The sequence below is a fragment of the Sparus aurata genome, chromosome 23 (genome assembly GCF_900880675.1).
Source record: "Sparus aurata chromosome 23, fSpaAur1.1, whole genome shotgun sequence".
Taxonomy (NCBI): Eukaryota; Metazoa; Chordata; class Actinopteri; order Spariformes; family Sparidae; genus Sparus; species Sparus aurata.
Window position 1 is genome coordinate 5380943 of NC_044209.1, and position 22942 is coordinate 5403884.

Consider the following 22942-nt stretch of genomic DNA (forward strand, 5'->3'; position numbering starts at 1 on the left):
CAGCTGTGTGTCTGGTCTCATTTCTTTTTCTGACGAATGAATGGGTGTTCGGAAAAGTCCGTACATAACTCTGCAGCTCTGCAGTTCATTTTTAAGCACTTGCACTTTTTTTTTTTTTTAGTTTTTACATTTTATGCAACGTTATACCTTTTACTCCATGACATGTGTGTGCCAGCAATCGTTCATGGCAATTTTGAATATTCATGTTTTCCATGTAAAAGAATACAATAAGAACAATAGTGCATAGGTTAAACCACACACAGTTTTATATAACAATTTATAGAAATGTACATGTATTAATTACTATCTTGAAGGAACCTTCACCATCTCTCTCTTGGTTACCTCTACAAACCTGTGGGCGATTTGTTTAAGTTGTTCAAAGGTAACTTATACAACATTTTGCTAGGTATATTAGCTCATGGCTTCATTTTTTGAATGTTTTAAACTCAAATTCTGCCCATATCTTACAAATGCCACCTTCAGTGCTGCTGGACTGTAGATTTTTGGCAGTACAGTAAAGGATGAGCCTTCATGCACGTGTTCGAGTGCCTCTCTCTGCTCGTCTGACAGAAGTTTAGAAATGGACGCTGCAATTTCAATTCTGATTCTAATTCTAAATCACTCTGTGTGCTGTTGAGTAGTTGAATGCACTGAATAAACAGGCATAACCTTTCGATACACACGTTTTGTTTTTTTTTTGTTTTTTTTTTGTAACGTTACCTGCAAAGTTGCAACAATACATAGCTGTCAGATAAATGTGCAGTTTGGCTGAAAACATTACACACTTTCCCCTCTGAAATTCAGTGCACAAACCAGGGAGAGCCAGCAAAGTGGACACTTAATTGTGGCACAATGTGTACCAGACACACACCTAGAGGGCCCCGAGGGTATTCTGAGACTTTAGTCGGAATCATCTTAATGAATCTCCAAAACCAGAGTCAGCTGAGATATGAAGTCCAAAAGGGGCCTGGGATATAAGCAGAACCTGGACATGAACACAACTGCTGAAACAACCCTTGTATTTAGATCAGTAAAATGTAAATATCCAGAAATGTCCAGCATGAGGCATGAGTACAGATACGAGTTGTCTGTATACATGTTAAGGACTCCCTTGAAAACAAGAAGATTCATCTTAAGGGACTATCTTTCAAATAATTAAATAAAGTAAAATAAAATAAGGTCACACATTCAGATCAGTTCAGTTTCTTCCTTCACAGTGAACCCAGTGCTCTTCACATGTGCATCACAGCCCTCGGCTAAGCTCAAGGCTAGTTCTGACTGATCCTGGACTTTCAAAAAAGCTCAGAGTTAGCGATTCATACTTGAAAACAGCACCACATACAGTATGAGAGCCCCACTATTCTTTCATTCATTGTCAGTCACGTTACCCTCTCTAACTTTGTTTTCTGAATAAATATTTAGATGAATGATTTTGAACCTCATTTCTTCATTTTTACCCAGACAGAAATCCCCCAAAGCATGTTTACAGAAGCATTTATACTTTAACCAACTCAAATATTTACACCTTTACTTCTGCGACCCAGCATTTCATTACATTTTACACACAAAACAAGGGATCAGCTAACAATATATGTTTGTACTAACATGTTTGGTTTTCAAGATTAGGATTCCACATTAACTTTAACAGTAAAATGCTGGTAAATATTGTTTAATTGCAATTTTCTTTACTTTTACTGTTCCTAAAGTACTTTAAAAAAAAATGTATAGTATTTTTACAGTTAGTTGCCTACAGCTTATTTAAAAGTATTGATATCCAGTAGGCCTATTCAAGTAAAAAAGTAGGCCAGCTACCTTAAAGCTGTCGTCTGTAACTATTTTTTGGTTATATTTGCTAAAATTGTCATTATGATCTGACAGTAGAATAAGATACAGGTCAGCTGTGTAAAAATCCACTGTCTGTGGCTCACCCAGTGGCTGTAATTTGATTTGCAAGAATCCACCGCTCCCGGGTAAATACAACCAATCAGAGCCAAGAGGAGTGTCCGAGAAGTATCAATCTCTCTGGTGCTGGCAGCCCCCCCCAGCATACTGGGCAGTGCCCCTCCCCCACACAGGCAGTGCCTGCGCTTACCTGGTCAGATACTTTCAAGCCCAAACAGAGCCGAAGAATGCCTCACCATTTCCCACGTCAAAGAGAAGAAAGCTGCTTTCCTGCTGGACAAGTAAGGACCCCTGTTTGATACATGTTTCCTTCTAGGTTTTAGCCACAAGGCTAAGGTTAGCGGTGGTCACAGTAATACTCGCAATAGCGCATATCGCTGTACGATGTTGCAGTCGAGCTATGTAGCTTGTTGCTGAAATCTAGCTTGTTAGCTTGTATGCTACCTCCGGTGTTTAACTTTGTGTTTATGGCTTCTGGTTAGCAAAAGTGTCTTTCAAGTGCCCGTCCAGTAATAATAACATAGGTTAGTGTTCAGTACGCTCTGAAGTGGTCAACTTGGTTTAGAGAAATAACGTTACTCATGCTTTAGAGAAAAATGTTGCGCCGGGTAATGATTAGCTGGTAACTTTGTCTACAGCGATAAAAGCTGATTTTAGTTTTACCGAACATTGACAAATCATTACCTACATTAAGTTGATATTACACTTAAAAATTAGCTTATTTGTGTCTCTAGAAGCAATGTAGACATTCATTTGGAGTCCTGTTTGAGGCAACTTGGTAAATATAAAGCCAATATTCATTCTTCAATTGGCTCTTTTTTTTTGGCCTGGTACCTAGAAAGCATAACAAAGCCATGAAGGTGTGGGTGTGGCAGCTTAACCATGAGCTAATACTCACTATAACGCTCAGTAAAGCCGAAGGAGCTGCAGAGTCGGGCAGGTTTGGATGTTCATCACCAGCAAATCCTCTTTCACTTTGTCACATTGTTCCCACATTGTCAATATCAACATCAAGTACCATGTTATTTGATTATCACTGCAGCATTATTATGTAAGGCATGCAGCATTTTGAGTTCAGCACTCTGGAACTGGATATTAGACTTCTATTTTTTATTTTCCAGTCGACGGTGATATGTTGTGGTTTCTTTCTTGTAACAAACGTACTTATTGGAAGTCGCTTTGGACAAAAACATCTGCTAAATGCCCTAAATGTTCATGTAAATGACAGGAAGGCTCTACAGCATGTCACCCAACCACTGAGCACAAGTGACATCGGTAGATGACGGGAGATGTCCACACACACACAGTAGTAGAGGGTGCTAAAAGCTGACACCCACCCCAGCCGCAGCCTTTTCGCCCTGCTTCCATCTGGCAAAAGATACACAAGCACCCAGTGCCATACCACGGGACTACAGAGCCGCTACCTTCCTCAGACTGTGAGACTCCTGAACTCATCATCAACACACCATTAAAGTTTTTTTCTTTTCTTGTAGGGACATTTTGTTCTGCAGCCCTACGTTGTAAAATGACTTTTAAATGAACCTTGCACCTCCAACCTTGACTTTAATTCTGTGCCACACATGGAGCTACCTTATCGATTTTGGTTCCTAAAACCAATGCATACCTGTTGTAACAGTAATCCAGGAATGTACAACTGGAGTTCTCTCTGAAATGCAGTGAAGTAAAGCATCGGGTGAAAATAATCAAGTTAACTGTGGCACAAAATGTACTTTGAACGCGTTCCCACCACTGACTAAGCCTGCCACGTGTGTTGCTGGTGGATAAAAAAAAAAACAAAACAAAAAAAAAAACGGGTGAGCGTCCCCTTTAATTCTCCACGCTCCCGGGATTATGCAACCCCCCCGCGGCAGTACTCCTCTCCGGCCAGTGGAGGGCGCTGTGGAGCCTGGTGATGAATCATTCCCGGCGGCTGCTCCGCTTCTCCTGACCCGCATTCACCCGTACTGTACAGGCAGGGTGGGGGGGAGGAGGAGGAGGACCGAGCACAGAAAGCAAATAAACGCCGTATAGTTCCCTCTGCAGACCCGTGGCCATGGCTTTGGCAGTCCCCGGCAGACACGGCGCTCCCGTCTCCTCGCACTTGATCACGGACTGAGCAGGGAGGGTGGGGGGGGGGACTTCCACAAGGAGAGACGGTTATCAGCTGGACTCTATCAGCTTGTATTTGTTCTGCTGGGTTTTTTTTTTTTTCTTCACGTGTTAATCCGGCTGTTCCTCGTCCACGGCGGCTTTAATGTTGACGGTGCAGGAGGCTGTTTTGTCCCACAAGTCGAGCATTGGTGAGTGTGTCAACGTGCCGCATGTACGCCGACCGTAGCGGAACCCAGCGGAGGCGTCTTAATGCGCTGTCCTCACGTCAACCCGGCCGCTGCTCAGCGCCGGCCTGCATACTGTTACTGTACCGTCCGGTTAATGCAAAGACTGCCCGGCTGCTGCACTCTGTGAGTGTGTGTGTGTGTGTGTGTGCCGGTTGAAAAAGTGACGTGCGTGCCTGCCATGTGCTTTCATTTCCCTGTCGTTACGCTGAGGGACCGGGGTCAGGGAGGACCGAGGGTCACGGTTAAGGTCGCTGTGTACCTGCACTCTGCCCTACAGGGCTGCACGGTCCGGACGTGTGAGAGACGACACCCGCAAGCTGCAGAGACAGCTCTTTGTGCCAACTTGTAGGCAGCTTATAGATGGTTCATTTATATGTATATAGGCTACGTATACCTATAGATGCGTGTCATTCGCTGTCCTCATTCCTTCTCTGTGACACATCCAAGTGGTGTGCCTGAGTGTGCCAAAGTGCTTGAAAAGCTCCCGGAGACTTGATATGAATCATGCATGTGTTACAGGACGGCATGAAATATGAAATGTAGTCACCAGTCTATAGCTGCTCCTGCAGGCTGAGGCGCGGTGTGTATGTATTCTATCATATTGAGTTACACATGTTACTGTGTGTGTGTGTGTGTGTGTTGTTAGGGTGAATGTCTGCTTTTGAAGGAGGAATGTGCTGTTGACTGTTTATTACATTTCAATTCTTCCAGGATGAGGTCAACGTCATCGCCTTCATCTGTGGACCAAACCGTCGTGGTTCCATGATTCATCTCGGGGCCCAGAGCTGCGGCCCCAGACGTCCTGGATCAGGGTAGGTGACGGCCAGCGCAAACATTATAGCTGAGTGCACAGGTCAGAGACGAAAGGCGATTCCGTGGAGCGCGTCTACACGAAACATAGCGAAAAGGTTGTTTTGCCTCGCGGCATGCGTCGCGCACGTCTTCATACGCCACTGCCACTGTCACTCCACATGTTTACGAGTGAACACCGTCCCTCGGCTGAACTTGACGTGACATTTTTGACGTCCGATTACTCACCCGTGTAAAACCTTCAGAGCCAGTTCAAGAGATCTAACGTGCAGAGCGTTTTTCCAGAGAGGTGGACGAGAAGGACAACTCAGGAAACCATAGCTGTGTGTGAAATAAGAATGAACGTGCATCCAGAAGGTATATTTCCCTGTGGTGCAGCAGAGTGGCCTACATGATAATGCAGGGGAAGCACTCTCACTCAGGTTGTTTACAGGAGTTTCCCCCAGTAACCCAGATAGGATTTGATTAGTTTTCAGTGACCTTTCTCTCAGATGTATTGGCCTTTATGAGTCCTTTTTCTTAGACGCAGCATACCAAGCCATGGCACAATGCTTAATAAACCATATGAAGCTAAATCATGCTAAAGTGTGTGTTTGTCAGGTAGGCTATATTTCATATAGTCAGGATTTCACTACTACCACAGGAAGCTGATTGAATGTCTATTACTCCTCAAAGAAAACCAAATGAAAATGCTACTGCAATGAATCAGAAAACCAAAGAAAGTCCATGCAAAGGTGCTCCATGTGTGTGTGTATACATTCACACAAAGCCATAATCTCTGCCCACAGCCAGACCTGACCTCTTTTGACGTCCATTCCGACTAACACCTTCCTCCCCCTCCCCTCCGTTCCCACAGCTCGTTGCTCCAAGGCAGTGTCCTGGTTTTCTGAGGTTGAGGCTTAATGTATAGCGAGTGCAGGGGGAGGGGGTGGGGGGGGGGGGGGGGGGGTGCTGAGGAAGGGGGAGGGTTGGAGACAGGAAGGAAAACCAGTCTCTCTCCCCCCCTGCCTGCCTCTTGTTGGAGGGAAAACCAGTTACATAACAGGCGCTGCCTTAGTCCCCGAGGTCCCACGTCCTGCTTACATCACAGAGGTGTAGACACAGGGAGGAGGAGCTTCCAGCCAGATATGTAGTCTGCATAAGTTTGAGAGTGGTATCCAACCCACATACGAAGCTGTTTACTTTCTCCTAACATGTAGTGTTTCACTAAAGATTGATGCTCTTGATAGATGCTAACAAATAGCATGTATGTGTTAACCAATGGAAGACCACAACTAGTAATTATTGTCATTACAGAGTAGAGCAGTATACTATGCTCAACTTTTGAGGCCACTGCTGATGCTGGTATTAGGGAATAAAGGAATATCGAATGTGATTACCAAAGACTTGTGACATAAACACAAATCCCAGGTCTGTAACAATTTGTCTGGCGGAACTTACTGCACACAAAATGCGGCAAGTCAGTGTTTTGTCTTATAGGGAACATGCGTGCTTAGACATTTTTATGCCACACAGCAGTCCAAGTTTGCACCAACCTCTGTGGAAATGTGGCCGACATTACCCAAGACATATAACTTGACAAGTCGACTAGCATATTCCCATAAGATATCATCCAGTGTCACACAGATCGGTGATAGCTGGTGCTGTGTCAAGTCGTACGGCCTGCGTTTTGAACCTCTACCTGAAGTAACATAGTGCAGAAACCAGAGATAGAGGGACGCGGGGGATGAGTCAGAGACACCATTAACCCCATTTCAAATCAACGTGTTATCTTAATGATGATTTTGAAGCTGTTATTATAATGTAAAATACTTACAGGTTGACTCTTTATGTGATTATTTAATTTTTTACTCTAGTTCTTTGTCAGTTAATTTACCAATTGTCTTGCACGCCAGTGTTTTTGTTGTTGGATGAAAAGCGCCAGTGCCATAATGTTTAGGATCACTGCAGTTTGTATTCTCAGGTGTTCTTGTTATATTTCTGAGTATAAAATATGGAAGATGGGGATGAAGAATCATATAAATGTAGCAGACTGTGATGGAAGACGTTATTTCTAAGCCTACTCTTAATAACATCTCACTCCAGAGTAGCTTTTGTTATACCCGAGTTGATCAAACCTGTAGCTCAGTGTCTCAGCCTTCTTATTAACTGGTGGCACTGTTTATTACCATCTGCTCAAGTGTAGCCTTCCTTTATTTGCACTGAAATGTTTAATTTCTTTAACCATGCAAAGTAGCAGAGTGCATTCCTTTGCACTGGGTCTTTGGTCACGTTCCAGTTATGATGTCATGTTAGGTCTTTCAACAGAGTGTACACACACACACACACACACACAGATTATTTGACTTAGTTTGGCTAATTCGACGTCCTCTCAGCACCATGTGAGCATGTACAGACTGTGCTTGATCCCTCACCCTTCTTGAGCTATGTTGCACATGTCAGTGTGTGATATATTACACCTCATTGTCATTGTTAGGTGGTGTCAAGTAACCGCACGTCATTTCCAGCATACTGTAAGTCCACCTGAGCAGAGCTCCAATCAGACTGAACTGCTGTAAACACCTGTGGTGGTGACTGTTTCTGTGAAGGGCCTTTATGCAAATGACTCGAGATAATCACGGGGAATGTAGGGAGATTCCATGTGGCAGCATCCTGTATTTACCACCAGTGGTCACAGAGACTGCTGCTCAGCAGAAGTTCTTTAGGCTCCAACTTGTTTTTAGGCCAATACTGATATCTAAAGTTGTCTAGAATTCCATTTTTAGGGCTTAGAAGCTTCAGTGAGAATAACTTTCCTCAAACTTGGGGTCACTACTTGCGCATATATTTATATAGGTACAAAATGTGCAGTAATGACATCAAATGATTAGCCCATTAAAGTGTATTTGCTTGTATGTTGGCCTATGAACGAATGAATTAATAAATGTCAGAGCTGGCTTTGTCGAGAGCAGTAACTCGCAAAACAAATGTATGAATCAGTTGCACATGAAAAACCAACAATGTACAATGGACCCCCCAGAGCTAACAGTGTAGCAGTGAGGCTGCTCTCACTGAAACTAGATAAAGATAATATTTATTATCTTTATCCAGTTTCATATGTTATGTCAGCAGATTAAGGACAACAGTGAACGGTTTAACGGTAGCGCGTAACTATGCCAAGGCCCAACAGGCCCCTTTTAATTCAACCAATCCTTTCTGCAATACAACATTGCCTGAGATATTAACCAAAGTGTTGAAAAATGGCCTATCACACAGTGTTAAAGACAGTGATCCTGGATCTGTCAGTTTGTACGGATCCACACCAAAAGTTAACTAGGTCTATTCTGGGTTATCCTGAATTTCATGGAAATCTGTTGAGTCGTTTTGTGTAATTTTGCTGAAAAACCAACCAACCACAAAAAAACAGACTCAGGCAAAAACATTACCTCCTTGGTAGTGGTAAAAATACAAAAACTAAAATGATAGAAGGTTCAAGCATTTAGGTAAGAAGTACTACAATAATGTTATGACTATTCATATGCAATAAGATAATATCTGATAGGTGTATTGGCTTGTCCAATTTAACTTTCTAAAATAATCGAAATATAATTATATAGCAATCTAAAGTAAGACATCGTACCTATTAATGATTTGCTACTGTGTAACTACTGTCCTTTGTCTCATCTAACTTTGAGTTCAAAGCTCTTTAGAATAACACTGTTTCACTGAAACTAACGAGTTGATCAATTGATCAATGGCTCATAAAATATTAAATTTATTTATTAAAATTCTTCCTTCGAGTCATGTCTCAGGAAAAGCGGATGAAATGTTGATGTTGTTAGCCGGTCAGATGTGACGACTTGATGACAGTCTCTGTGTTAAATGTAAATCTAAATGTAATATCTTTGGATTTTAGACTCCTGGGTCAAGACATTAGAAGATGTTAGTCTTGGTTCTGGGAATGTGTGGTGGATATCTTCACTATGTATAATTTTGTTTTACATTTTATATACCAAACCATTGATTTATCTGAAAAGTAACCTCCAATTGAACCAGTCACAGGTTGATAGTTGACCAGGTCGATGAGAAAAGAGAGGGTCAGAAAAATAAAGTGATAGAGAGATAGACAGAGCAGAGCCCTAAACTGAGGGACTACTGATTGAAGTTACCAACTGCTAAATGTACATACTGTACTGCCTGACAGAGTACAATTTAAAACAGGCTGTACTGCTCTTTAGTGTGCTCTCTCTCTCACACACACACACACACACACACACACACACACACACACACACACACACACACACAGACTTATGCCCATAGACACAGAGACATAGAAGAGCCTCGTGGCAACTCCCTGGTGCTAGTCTTTTCTGGAATGTTCTGTTCTTTTCTTTCAAAGCAGAAACATCTTAATGTAAGGCAGCCTCTTTTCAATTCATTTTAAACACCAGATCTAGGCATGCATCTCCCACACAGAAAATAATATATTAGCCAAGGACAATTCTCCCTCCATCTGACAGGAAATTACTGATAAAGAAGGTCTTAACTCAGCCTGGGAATCACCAGAAGTCTCATGACATATTGTTTTAAGACCATGCCATTGGGCTTTAATTGAGTTTAAGTTTTAATGTTGTGTTACCTTAAGGACTGTGTGCTCAAAACACGAGTTGTGACTGAGCAGGAAACATTAATAATTGAAAACAGGTTTGTGGAAGTAAAAAAAAAAAAAGTTTTATAGCAGTGTCCTATTTCAGATGCATGTGTTCAGGGCCATATTGAACTCATGAAAAGGGCGCCAGAGTTGGGTGGCTATAATAGCCAGAATTTTGTTTTCTTTTTTTCTTTTCTGTCTGGTCTTTCCTCACTGATCTCCTGACCATTGTTGTTACTGTCCTAGTTCATCACTAGTTCACCAAAGACAGATTGTAAATGCTTTAAAATGCTCACATCATTTCAATCACCCTTTAAAGGCAAACTTTGAAATGTGCTCCCTTTGCTAAAAGAAAAAAAAAAAACTTTCCTATGAAAAAAAAAAGATCATATTTCTCAAAGAATGTTAAAAAAGTTAAATGATATATCTATAGTGTTATGAATATTGAAATGATGCACACAATATCAAGCTATGTTTCAAGGGGCTTATACAGACGAGAAGGCAAAATGGTATCCACCATGGTATCCACTGTGTCCATCTGTAATGTGGGATAAAGGCAGCATGATATAAAAGAGGATTTAAACGGAGGTTATTATCTTGAAAGCAGGCCAAGGATCTAAAGATATTAAACTCTGGAGCAGCAGAGAAGACTGGAATTTGTCCGGGACAGCATCAAACCCTGCTATAAGCAAGAGATCCAACTGCATGCTCTTTGTAAATTGATGATTGATTTTGTTTGGGCTACTTGGAGGTAACACCGATAGCTGAACTGTTATAGCCAACATTAGCAAAAAAGTTGCTTAGACATTAACATCAATTTGGATGTTTGTTTTTGTTTGCTTCATCCATTGTAGATGAAGAAAACTAATTAGTACGTCAATTATAAACCCCAATGTTGTGATATCCCTGCACAGTAATCTATGTACACATTTTTGAGAAATGTTTAGTACCAAACACTGTCATCAGATGTCAGATTCATCACTTTTTTACTCAGTTGAATCCAGTGGTGCCCTAACTCTCTCCCTTGGTGGGCCATATATCAAACATACGGTGTGCCACAATCCAAAAGCCAGCACCTATTGTATAGTATTGTTATGATACAAGAAATGGGACTGGATCTGAAATGCCCTTAATTGACTGACTTCCTGTGTGAAGTGTCACTCTACCCATCATGCTTGAATTATAAAAAAATATACATAATTATGGATCCTATATATTCAAAGAGCAATTTTACCTCACAGAAAGTTGATGAGTCTTAGTTTTGTCTTTTGCTATAAACATCTATCTGGCCAAACCACGGCTTATGCTGGCAATGATCAGTCTTTATTGGCAAGGATGTGGTACCTAAACAAGATCAGTTTCATTTATGACGGACATCACAAATATGATTTTACCAAAATCAGGAGGAAGTAATGCATCCAACTACTACTCCACAGGCTTCCCAGCATTAACATGGATGAGACCCGAGGGATTCTGAACTTTATAATAATTGTTAGTCCATGTGTCACACTTGATATCTCAAACACTCCTGATGAAATTAGCTCCCACCTCGAGGAAATGATGCATCTTATCGATGTGTTTCCATGCTTTTAATTTACAGTGATTGGCCCAAAGGGGGGTATTATGTCAATCATGTTAGTCTTCATCGACTTGGCACATGCACCATCCCAGACGCTGCTGATCAGATTCTGACTGAATTGATTAAATCACACTGGTTATGAGGGACTGAGCTGGCAGGCACTCCAGGAAGAATGAAAGAAACACTTAGTATAACAAAATTTGCAAGGTTCTGGCCTCTAAAACAGATTAACTAACCAGAACTAAAGTCAGGACAACATAACAAGAGCTGAATGGAGCTTAGCAAACCACACTAACAAACTGAATTAAAAAAAAAGGCAACATCATGGCTGATAACGCAAAGATAAAAACTAGCCCCCAGACTACAAAAAAAACACAACAGGACAATATAGTCTTTGAAAAAAAAAACAGAATTCCTAAACTAAAACATTCAATTTCCCTCAAGTTGCAGTTTGATTGGCCACTTCCTGAATTTACCAGCACTGTAACTCAAAAGAACACCTCTTAAGATAAAGCTACCTACCAACTGTGACAAAGGAAGTTAGGAAGTTAAGGAGAAATTCTGGTATTTATATGTACATTTACATGTTTGGCGTGTAAATGATTCATACGTATCAAAGTTTTGGAATCGATCTGGGAGATAACCTTAGCTGGCAGCCATGATGCAGCTGCGACATGGCTCCGATGGCTGCATTGTAATCCTTTGGGGCAACTGGTCTGTCTCAGTAGGAATCGTGTCCATAATGTTGTCACGACAATCAGAATAACAACCTCGGGCTAGCTGTCGAAAACAAGCACTTTTAGTGAAGTCATTTTGACAGTCGGAGTTGCCCCAAATGATTACATCATAGCCATACCAAAATTTTGAGTAAGCAAAACATAAAGGGCCCAGGTTTAAAGATGCCAGAATTCCCCTAAGTGGGCGCACTATAACTATACAAAATGAATGTACTGCCCAAATTATGACTTTGAGTATGATTAATGAAACAAATGATGGCTGGTAAACAAAGTTAAATGAGGAGAAAATAAACAAATTTGAATGATACAGAAAAGGTGAGTGCATGAGGCTTAGTGACACTTGTGTGGCAGCAGGCCAGCTGACATCATCCGTAAGTGACGGCATGTTTGCTGTTGCTGTGTTTGCTGTAGCAGCCCTTAGTTCTCTCTTTCAAGTTTCCCCTCCCTCTATCTCTGGCTTTACTACGGAACAGTTGTTCTCTTTCTTTCAGGAGAGTCTCTCAGGGGGCTTGTATTGTTTGGGGGGATAAGAGCAAAGACCAAAAAAAATCCTGCTTTACTTGGATAAGAGAAAGACTTTATAACAAGCTCCTGGGACTCTAGGGAGGACTCTCACACACGAATGTTCTCAAAGAAAAGACACAGATCCATGTTGCAGGCGACGCACACACATGGACTCTCTGCCCTATAGATAAAGAAACAGAGGCCGGCGTTAGGAGTGGCCATAACAGGAAGTGGTCCAGGGATTACATTAAAAGAACGGACTCCCCGCTCAGAATAAACTTCTGCTGGAGGTCAGGGCCTTTACTCCTCCCCTCAGGGGTTTACAGCAATCTTGTACAGTAAAGCTCTTGTCACGACATTTGAAAGAGTATTGTCCTGGCATCCTGCTGTTCTCAACATCTGAGAGAGATAGGGAAGATGGGAGGGAGGCGACAGACACTGTGCAGGAAATCAAGATCAAGATGGAAGGAGACTTTAATAAGGGAGGTGCTGCACAGTAAAGGTCACGTTCTGGATGTGGATCCACCAGGAACAATTTGGTGTTGCCTCTTCTGCTCCTGTAAGCACCCACCAGTGAGGACTTACGCTGAGCTGTGTCTCATGGATTTTATCAGTTGAATATTAGCTGTGCTGTTATAGTTTCTTTTTTCTTATCACATCATCTCCGAACATTATATTTTCAGGTGTATGCATGTTTTCGGTAAAGCAGGAAAAACAAGAGAAATGCAACAGATGGAACAGAGCATGGAGGGACCATAAGCATTAGCAATTAGCATGTTTGTCCAGTCAGTGTCACTGTAAGTACTATTAAACTAAAAATCTGAAGGATCCATGAGGCTCTTCCAGTGCTGTTTTCTCAGCAGTATTTATAGTACGATCAATAAGTCTAGGGGCTAACCTGAAAATAGTGGTCCAGCTAATAACTTTACTTATCTCAAATCAGTAAGGCTAGGTTAACTGTAAGTGGGTTAATCGTGATTGATGTTTTCGATCTGTTAATGCATGGCAGTCTATAGGTTAATTTGCACGCAGACATACAGAAGAGGGCAGGGGACTCATGCCAGCCCAAGTACAGCATAACATTGAGAACTGCTGTGAATAAACACATGGAAAAGCACTTTGAGGAAGAGGAAGGATGAGCAGAAAATCAAGCTAGCCAGAGCAGACAAGCTAATGCTAATACAGTCCAGTTTGCTTTCTCCTATCTCCACCACTCATACAATGACAAAACGAAGTGTGAAAATGAGTCCAGTCATGCGAGAGTAGTGTGCTCCTCTTTCAGAGCCTCTTTGTCCGTTATGTCAGAGATCCAATGTGATTAAAAGGAACACACCTCTTGTATTTAATGTCACTTTTCTCGCTCAATCATTACCCAGTTAGTTCCTGCTTAATAGGTGTTAAAGTATCAAAAGCAAATGACATCCGTAGTGTTTTTGTTCTGCACAAGATGCTAAAATAGAGCGCAAGCTTGAAATAAACGGGAATTATCCTTTAAATCATTACTTGATTATCACAATTGTTCCTGATTACAGGGATGTAACTAATATTTTTTATTATCAGCTATTCTGTCTCTCATCGTTTGGACTTATTTTATACAATAATATTAATTAGTGTCCATTGTAATTTCCCAGGGACACTTGCTTGGGAAATTGCTTGTTTTATTAGATTAACAATTCAAAACACAAAGACATTCCATTTTAAATGATATTAAATAAAATGTAAGCCAGCAGATCATGTTTGAGTAGATGAAAGCAGGGAATCTTTGGGGTCCATGCTAAAAAGATAAATTTCCTGTCGATTATCTGAATACTTTATTAACTGCATTACTCATCCAGTCATTCCAGCACTAAATTACAATACTGTCATATCTAGTGGGCCATCTGTCCATCCATTCTGGCCTCAGTGTCAGTTTGTCCGACTTTTTGATTTCATTTATTGTACAGTCAAAGGCACATTTTTTTTTTGCATTTCAGCATTCTTTTTTGACCAAATACAGTTGTACGTTTTCTTCTTGATGAAGGGTGAGATGGGGAAATTGTGGCCTAAGGCGATTCCAAGTATGTGCAAGTGTCAGTAGTCATGCTTTGCTGTCCTTAGGAGGTAATAGAGTGGAAACAAAGCATAGTCTGATGGTGGAGGTCAGCTTCAGTTCAATGCGTTTGTTTAGTAATTTAGATGTTGTTTTCTAGTCCTGGTGTGGGATTTACCTCGGGCCAGGGGCTTCACACAGCTTGTCACATACACCGCTTCATTAACGGCTAACATTTCACTGGTTAGTAGATTAAATGTGTTCTCTGTTTTCATTAAGCTCGCTGTGTCGAAGCTGCCGGCTAATACTCAAGAAAAGGACTGAGGAGAAGGTCTTAAGGCAGCCGTTCAAGTTAGGAAATTCCTCCTGATATCAGAGCCATGTGATATACATAACTTAAGGCACGAGTTGACCCTCTCATTAAGACTGTGAACATTCAGATCATTGGGTGATTTTTTTTTTCCCTTTTCATTTAAACTAAATCAAATTAACGTGTATAACAAAGACACACACACACACACACACACACACACACACACACACACACACACACTGTGCTATTCTACATATGTCCAGCCTCCCTTTATTTAGTTCCAAATGATGTAAAGCTGAGCTGGTGTTGCCTAGTGAGTTAAAAGTGATCAATAAGGCTTCTGTTTAGTCCACATATAAAAGGTTTGACTTAAGGACTTGGTGGTAGCCTGTGTAATGGCTAAGGGAAGTCCTGATTGCTACACCACTGGCTATCATTTGTGGTCAACATGTAGTATTAAACTCAATACGTTTGTACCAAGCAGAGACCCTAAGCCAAACCCTAACTCTGTAGCAATGCTGCCTAAGCTAATGTGAGCTTAACAGATTGATTGATTGGTTCAACAGCTTCACAGTAGCCTACTAAATGATTTTGAGTACTGGAGGTGATAAGCATTAAGTGATGATGATATGATGTTAGTAAATGGAATATTACAATATTTGCTCACAGTTTGTGATGTATGCACATAAAACTAACAAGCTAGCTGCTATCTAGATAGCTGTTTGAAATTGACATAAGGTGACTATGTTGACAGAGAAAAACTTTGTGTTATTGAACAGCAGAACGACCACTTGAGAAATATTCTTGTCTTTGAATGCGGTTAGAGCTGGGAAACAGAAATTATACCATTATTGTGATACCAAACGATATACTATACCGTATATCATTTTAATTATGTGGTATCAGTTTTTTTTTCACGTTTCAATGGCAGAATTACAGTAAAGTGATGACATTTTCTGAACTTACCTGACTGTTCTACTTACTGATGATGATGATTTTGTCAAATTACCAATCGTCATCCCTACAGTATTGTTGCAATAACATAAATAGCGTGTTTGTAAAAGGAGAAAAAAAACTCCTGCGCGTCGCCACCATGGCAGGCAAAAAGTGTTGATCCCCGAGTGCGACCTGACAGGCAGGAGAGTAATGGTGAACCGCTCCTCAAGCGTTCCTGTCAGGTCGCACTCGGGGATCGACACTTTTTGTCTGGTATGACGGCGACGCGCAGGAGTTGCAGCAGCTAACGTGAGTAGTTCAAAAACCTTCTTTTTCATATACTCTGTGTACACAAACAATGTTCTCAATGCTCTTGTTCATGAGTAGAGACCCTGGCGATGCTACGAGCAAAGTTTCATGTTGTGTCGAGCCTTCTTAGTGTTCTAAAAATGTTTGATGCTAGCGTGTCATGCCCCTAGCTCTCCCGTTCAAAATTAACGTGCCCAAAACCGAAACTACGGTAAATCTTAAAAGTGCCTCTTTGGTCGTAATTATGCTTTTACACGAAGGTTTGACTCATATTCAATCCCAAATAAAGCCTTGGTTGCTTTTTGGCGAGTTTCGCTTTAACCAGAAATATATGTTTAAAAAAATCAAACCTGAATTTATTTTTTCAAAAAATATATTTATATGTATGTCAAATTGTCCTGTTTCCTAGAAAGTAAACCTAAATGTATTTTTCATCTTGTTTCAGAATTTCTAGACTGGCAGGAGCTTTTCAACTATTTCAATGAAGACGTTCCATCGCAGGTTGGTTGTCTTCTCTTCAACTTTGTAGCTGATTGCAGTGAACGTTGAAGCAGGTTGACCACTTACAAACATTGCTGTCTTAAATATCTGCAATAGATAGTTTCACCGAAAGCAGCTAGTGTTCCACTTGTGTAAGTCACCTGCTATACCGCACAGATGCAATATAGTAACATAGTGTTTTCACTTGCAGTTTTAGTGGGGTGGAACAATTTATTAAAAATGATTTACATGCAGGTTACTGTGAGCCTACAGGGTACAACATCAGTCGCATCTAATTGATTGAAGGCTACATCTTACAGCTCAAGTGTGACATCATGTTTACTTACGATCAGAAAAGGCTGGTTAAATAAAGGTAAAGGGAAAAAAAATGAAAATGACATTCAGTCACACACACACACACGTCAGTACACAGGCAAATAATTATCACCATTTGATCTGATGAAGTTATTTTTATGTACCCACTGCACATCTGTGACTCAGTCTGCTCTAAGATCGGTTATTGCAGGAAATATCTGTAAGTTAAATCAGCATTTGTAGTCAGGTTAATGGTGTCAAGCCTGCATGGCTCAGCAAGCAGCTACATTGTAGGAAAAGAAGAATAAGGAGTTCTGAGTCAGCAGACTGGAGAGGGCTTTAAGCTTTTGGCTCTGAAATTGATCTTTTTTAATGAGATAATGAAAAATGCTTTGACTTGAGCTTATTAACCTTTTAAGTGTTTTGAGAAATTTGGTGTATTTTCAAAATTTATATTAAATGTTAGAGTAGGGCTGGGCGATATGGCCTCAAATCAATATCACGATATATTGAGCAACTCACCTCGATAACGATAAATGAACGATAAGTAACCCCCCCCCCCGCACCTAAAGAAAAGGAAAAAAAATCCTGTGTATTTACAGAAATGCCACTTTAAAGGACTGTAAAACTACATTGTAGTTAAGATTAATATTATTTATTTAGTAGTTAAGAACAACTGATAAGCACATGATTGACGGCTGAAAAGCACAGATTACTTGAAATGACAACAACTGAACAAATTTAAAAGTATAAAATATACAGTCCCTTATAAACAAATTCTAAGCTTGTCGCTTCTCACTTTTTTTATTTCTTCTAATTGAATCACGTGGTTGTACTGCAGGTGGTGGAAGAGGTTGGATGTAAATAAATAAACATTTTGAGGACTTCAGAATCAGAATCTAAGACATGAGACAAAATAGTAGAGAAGTTGACATTGCTGCTTAATAATATGTTAACCTCTTGAGCATTAGAGAACTTTTTTTACCATTATTTTCTTTTTCATTATATATTTTTGATAGACACAGAATCTGTTTCAGAAGTCAGTGGGTCACATGACATGGAAGCTATTGAGAAAAAAAATCAAGATTTCTGCATATTAATATTCATATAAAATAGTGGAAGCACTAAAGTACAATAAGCATAGCTGTGTCTCATTCGTCCAGTTTACTAATACAATATGCTGCTGGAGTCACTGGGCCCCATGTCATGGAAGATATTGAAAGAACTGCAATTATTTTGTATTAATATATTTATGCTAAGTAATTTGATGACAGTCCCTAAATCAGTTTCCAGCGATTCAGTGCCATGTTCTGGGAGGTGAGCTAACCGTTTTCCTGCTGCTCACACTGGGTGAACCTCAGTAAAGTCACGGCTGGACCCCAGTAGAGCTTAGAATCCAGCCCGACCCGAGCCCGTGCACGTTGTGTCCGAGCCCGGCCCGACACATTGAATGTAATTATGAGCCCGAGACCGATTTAAACCCGACAACTGTTTAATACGTGGGCTGTTATAACTGACGTTCTCGACTACAATTGCGAGTTGTTTGAACTACAGAAATCTTAATGAATAATGCAACAAGTGCCGCACTTAATGCACTCGATAAAGGCGACACATGTTATTATCACGGCCCACGACTTGTTAAAAATGGGTTCACACCTCCGACTTTCCTCCTAACTTCCTCAAAGTTAATTCTACTGTTTTTATTTTTTCCTTTACATCTTCATGCTCCGTGTTGCACTTAAGCTACACAATCAGTGATGCCGGTAACGCGTTACTAGTTTTGTCATTTTCCTTAGTAAAAAATATATATTTTTGCATTCTTCTTGCGTCTCGGGGAGTGACGTCACGTACGCGAGAAGTCACGTTTCTCAGCATGAGGACACTCACGGGTCAGAACACGCAGAGACACAAATGCAAACAACAATGGAGGGAGGAGAGAGATGTGCGTTTTCTAGCTGGAAATACAGTCATTATTTTGAGTGAATAAAAAACAAAACACAAATGTTTGATCAATGGACCGCCCGGCCGAAGACAGTGGCCTGTTGCAGCCTTTGAACGCAGCATCATTACACAAACTGTCTGCGACTCACAGCGAGAGTGGGTTCACTTGATTACTAACCTGGCATAGCTGGTGTTGCATCAGCGGGCGGAGTTTGCCATCAAATGAATGTAAAATAAGCACATCGGTATACGCCGGGGTAGATTAATCAAGTGGACTAACATGTCCCCTGTCCCTAGTGGTTGTTATGCCTATGACACCGAATATACCGACATGGCCAAAATGACGTCGGTTATCATCGTAAATTTCCGTATCAGTAAATTTTCGGTTTATAGCCCTGGCCTATGTTGGAGCATAAAGAACTGGCTCAAGCAAACACCCTTTGGCAGTATGATGACAATGCAATGCTGATTAGTTAATCTAGTTGGCTTTTAATTCCAAATGTGTGATGTGACACAATGTATTATTTGTTTCATGCTAGTTAGCGAGTTAGTAAATTAAGTTTAACCCCCCCCCCCCACCTTTTGGTACAGATTAAATGGTCTCAATACCAATTAGATGGAATGGAACAAAATGGTACTAATTGTTCCCAGAGGGAACTTGATTTCTAGTACTACCATGAGGTTGACCAAACCAATGACACTCCCATCAGCCTTAGCTGTGCTTTGCGCTGAGTGTAAATGTTGCCACGGCAAGAACCAAATCTGTGGCGATGATGATGAACGTGGTGAACATTATACAGTACCTGCTTAACATCAGCATGTGTGTAAAAATACATATAAAGCGGCCTGTTAGCGCGGTGAGCAATAAAGGTAACTGGTCACCTGTGTCACAGGGTAATTTAATGCAGAATGATGACAAACATAAACAATCAACAGGTGCGCCACTGTCATTACCACTGAGTTGTGATTTGGCATCTATTGCAAACAACATGATCGGTTGATACCTTCTTTCGTGGTGCAAAATGTCAGAAAAATCGACAGCATTCTGAAAAGAGATGTGTCATGTAACAGTGTTTCCTCTACATTCATTTAGGAGTGGCAGCCCGCCACACCTAAGTCCTAACCGCCGCTCCTTCAAATTTATTTTTTTTATTTTTTAAATTGTTGCAAATACACCACCGCCGCATCATATCTCCACCTTCACAGCAGAGTCCTGCACTGGGTCGGGTGTCGCGAGTGCTGAGGTAAACTAGATAACTATCTTGCTCAGTATCTACTCTTTGGAGTAGACGTTAATTACTCGCGAGAGCGAAGCCAGCCAGGCACCAGGTCGGAGAGTCAGAGGAGTGTCATCTTGAAAATAGGGCAACGACTCACCGGAGAAAAGGTAGACTTATTAGCTTAAGAAAACTTATAATAGATTTTATAAGTTCAGTAGACATTTGCAAAATATTGATGGCCAGCTAAGGTTGCGTAACATATCGGTAGCTTAATTAATTGGGCCCGGTGCCAACTCAACTCAGTGTCACTAACGTGAGTAAACTAACTGATAGCATTAAGTGAATATATACACACCATGATGTAACTGCTGACTGCATTTTCAGATGAGCTTGTTCAAATATTTCTCAAAGAAGAGAAAGACACCTGATGAAGATGACGCTAGTCAGGTACCATTAGCCTTTTACTGACTTAAATGATGATGTTAGGTAAAAAATTGTGTTCACACTTGTAATCAGATGTGATGTGAGTGTAAATTATCTAATGTTAATGTTTTATGTAATCGCAAGTAACATTAGACAGGGAGGAGCAGTGGAACAAAGTGAAGGAGAGCAGAGTACAGCAGGGGGGGAGCCGAGTGAGGGAGCAGGAGAGCAAAGTGATGGTGCAGGAGAGAGAGATGAGAGTAGAGGAGAAAAACCTAAAGGGAAGCCCAGGCTATCAGGCTGGGACCCTAAATTAAATTAAATTTAAATTAGATTAAAAAATATATATTTTATTGTTGTGTTTTTTGTTATATTTTTTATTTTTACATTCAGCCTTTAAAAAGCCATTTTCCATGCCAACCATTCAATAAAAAGGGGATTATGCTGGGCATAAAAGTAAAATCTGCAGTCAAGTGTCATTTGTTTACACCGCCACAGCTCCCTGGAGAGCCTGCCCCCGCTGCTGAAAAAAATCCTAGAGGAAACACTGTGTAATAACTGTGTGTAAAGGCCTCTAGTCGTGTTACTAGTTTTACTTTTGCGCAGGACTGTGTGGGAATGTAGCTGTCGTATGTCAATTAAAAGTCATCCCACATACAGTGAAATCACAGAGGTGTAAAATTACAATATAAAACCATACTCTGTTGCCTATCTTTCAAATCTGCTGCATTACTTCTTCTAATGTAACAATGTTTGCTCCTTTTTCCCAGTTAATTAGATGAGGACGATATGAGGCAGAATATTTCACAACTGAATAATAAACTTTATTATAGGCGAAGTAGTGGAAGATGTAAGATAACAGTTTTGTCTAGTAAATGGCACTAAAAATGTATTGTCTGTAAATAATGACAACAGGATTTTTGCCATTACCAGCTTGCTTTAAATTGGCAGTGCTGTAAAAGAAGTTTGTGTGTTTGTGTGTGTGTGTGTGTGTGTGTGTGTGTGTGTGTGTGTGTGTGTGTGTGTGTGTGTGTGTTGACTGTTAAGTGGTACGTCCCCTGCTGGGGATGGATAATGGTTGTATGGCCTTATTACCCCCGCTGAGTCAATGTGGGGAAAGCAGAGCAGAGAGATTAGTAGAGCGGCGGGACTCATAGATAGACACTCTGACCCTCTGATGCGATGCGACGTGACAGGATGGTGGATGTAATGTGATTTGATATAACCTTGTCTCAAACACCTTTAATTATTTTCACACTCATTAGTCCTCATGATGCAAAATTCATGACACATGCTCAGTACTCTTGCTGATGTTATGGTTCTAATGTGGGTAAAACATAAAACTTGAGCAGAGAAATGATGAGCTGTAAAAAGGGTTTGAGACTGCAGATGGAGATAAATGTAGTCTGGTTGGGTTGGGATTTATTCACAATCTTATTTAAATATTTTATCAAATGTGAATCCTAACATCAAGTTATTGAATATTAAGCCCTCATTGGTTCCAATTATTTTGTGCTCTGAGGGAACTGAAGATATTAAAAACTAAAACTCGGAGCTCTTTCATGAGCTTTTCTTAGCTGAGATGACAGATATAGCGCAGTTTCCACCATCACCCTTGTTATTATTCACAACCTGCAGCTACAACCTGAAAATGAGATGAGCAGCAGGAGATATGAAATGCTGATTAAAATGAATCTGGCACATTGAAATAACTGACTTAGTTAACCTCATCCTACATGAACTCCTTGCTTTTAAAGGAGGATGATCTGATTCAGAACTGTGAAGCTGATCAGCTTGAATTATTAATATGATATGCATGAAAGTTTAACTTGAAGATTTTCCTGAAATTCATTTGATGTATCAGTCAATGAGATCATATCTGCAGGCACTACTCTTTTGGTCTTCATTGTGGTGTTTTTGCGGAGTACAGGCACCAACTTGTCGAAAGCATGCTAACCAGACAGCTTAAACCATAAGGGATTTAACATTAATTATCAGCTGATTTAACCTGCCATCTGTAAACTCTGAGCCAGGTTTAGGATGAATATTTCCTGATGGTAGAAGCAAGAGAACAATGAAACACTTACTTTCCACTGAGTTTTGTTGTGGTGCAAAGTGATGATTCCTTAACCCTGGTCTACTCAAAGGATAATATAAGATTGAAAACAACTATTTGTATAGAGTACCGTATTGACCCAAATATAGGACGACCCTGATTATAAGATGACCCCTCTTTTCAAGACTAATTTTACAAAAAAAAGACTTTGAGCTGGATGATAGCTCTGGTAATGGGCATGCCTTTGTTTCATTTCTCAGTAACAAACTTAAACTCACAGAGTGTTTGTGATGAAAATAAATCACGGCGACCATCAGCCCTCCCGACCGAGACTTCAGGGAACTTTGCCCCAGAAAATGGCCTCCGTCCCTGCGGGTGACAGAGTCAGACAGCGACCTGTTAACTGATAGTGATTA

At 40.7% G+C, this 22942-nt stretch overlaps 1 protein-coding gene across 4 annotated transcripts in view; it reads left to right on the forward strand.

Moving 5' to 3' along the window:
* The first annotated feature begins 4055 nt into the window (after positions 1-4055).
* LOC115574780 (thyroid hormone receptor alpha) overlaps positions 4056-22942 on the forward strand; it is a 107585-nt gene continuing 88698 nt past the window's right edge. For 3 of the 4 annotated variants that reach the window (XM_030406384.1, XM_030406382.1, XM_030406386.1), the window contains exons 1-3: positions 4056-4202; positions 4953-5053; positions 16537-16592. The gene's annotated coding sequence lies outside the window, so the exon portion shown is untranslated. The remainder of the gene's footprint in view (positions 4203-4952; positions 5054-16536; positions 16593-22942) is intronic. The other variant, XM_030406385.1, reaches the window with a different exon arrangement.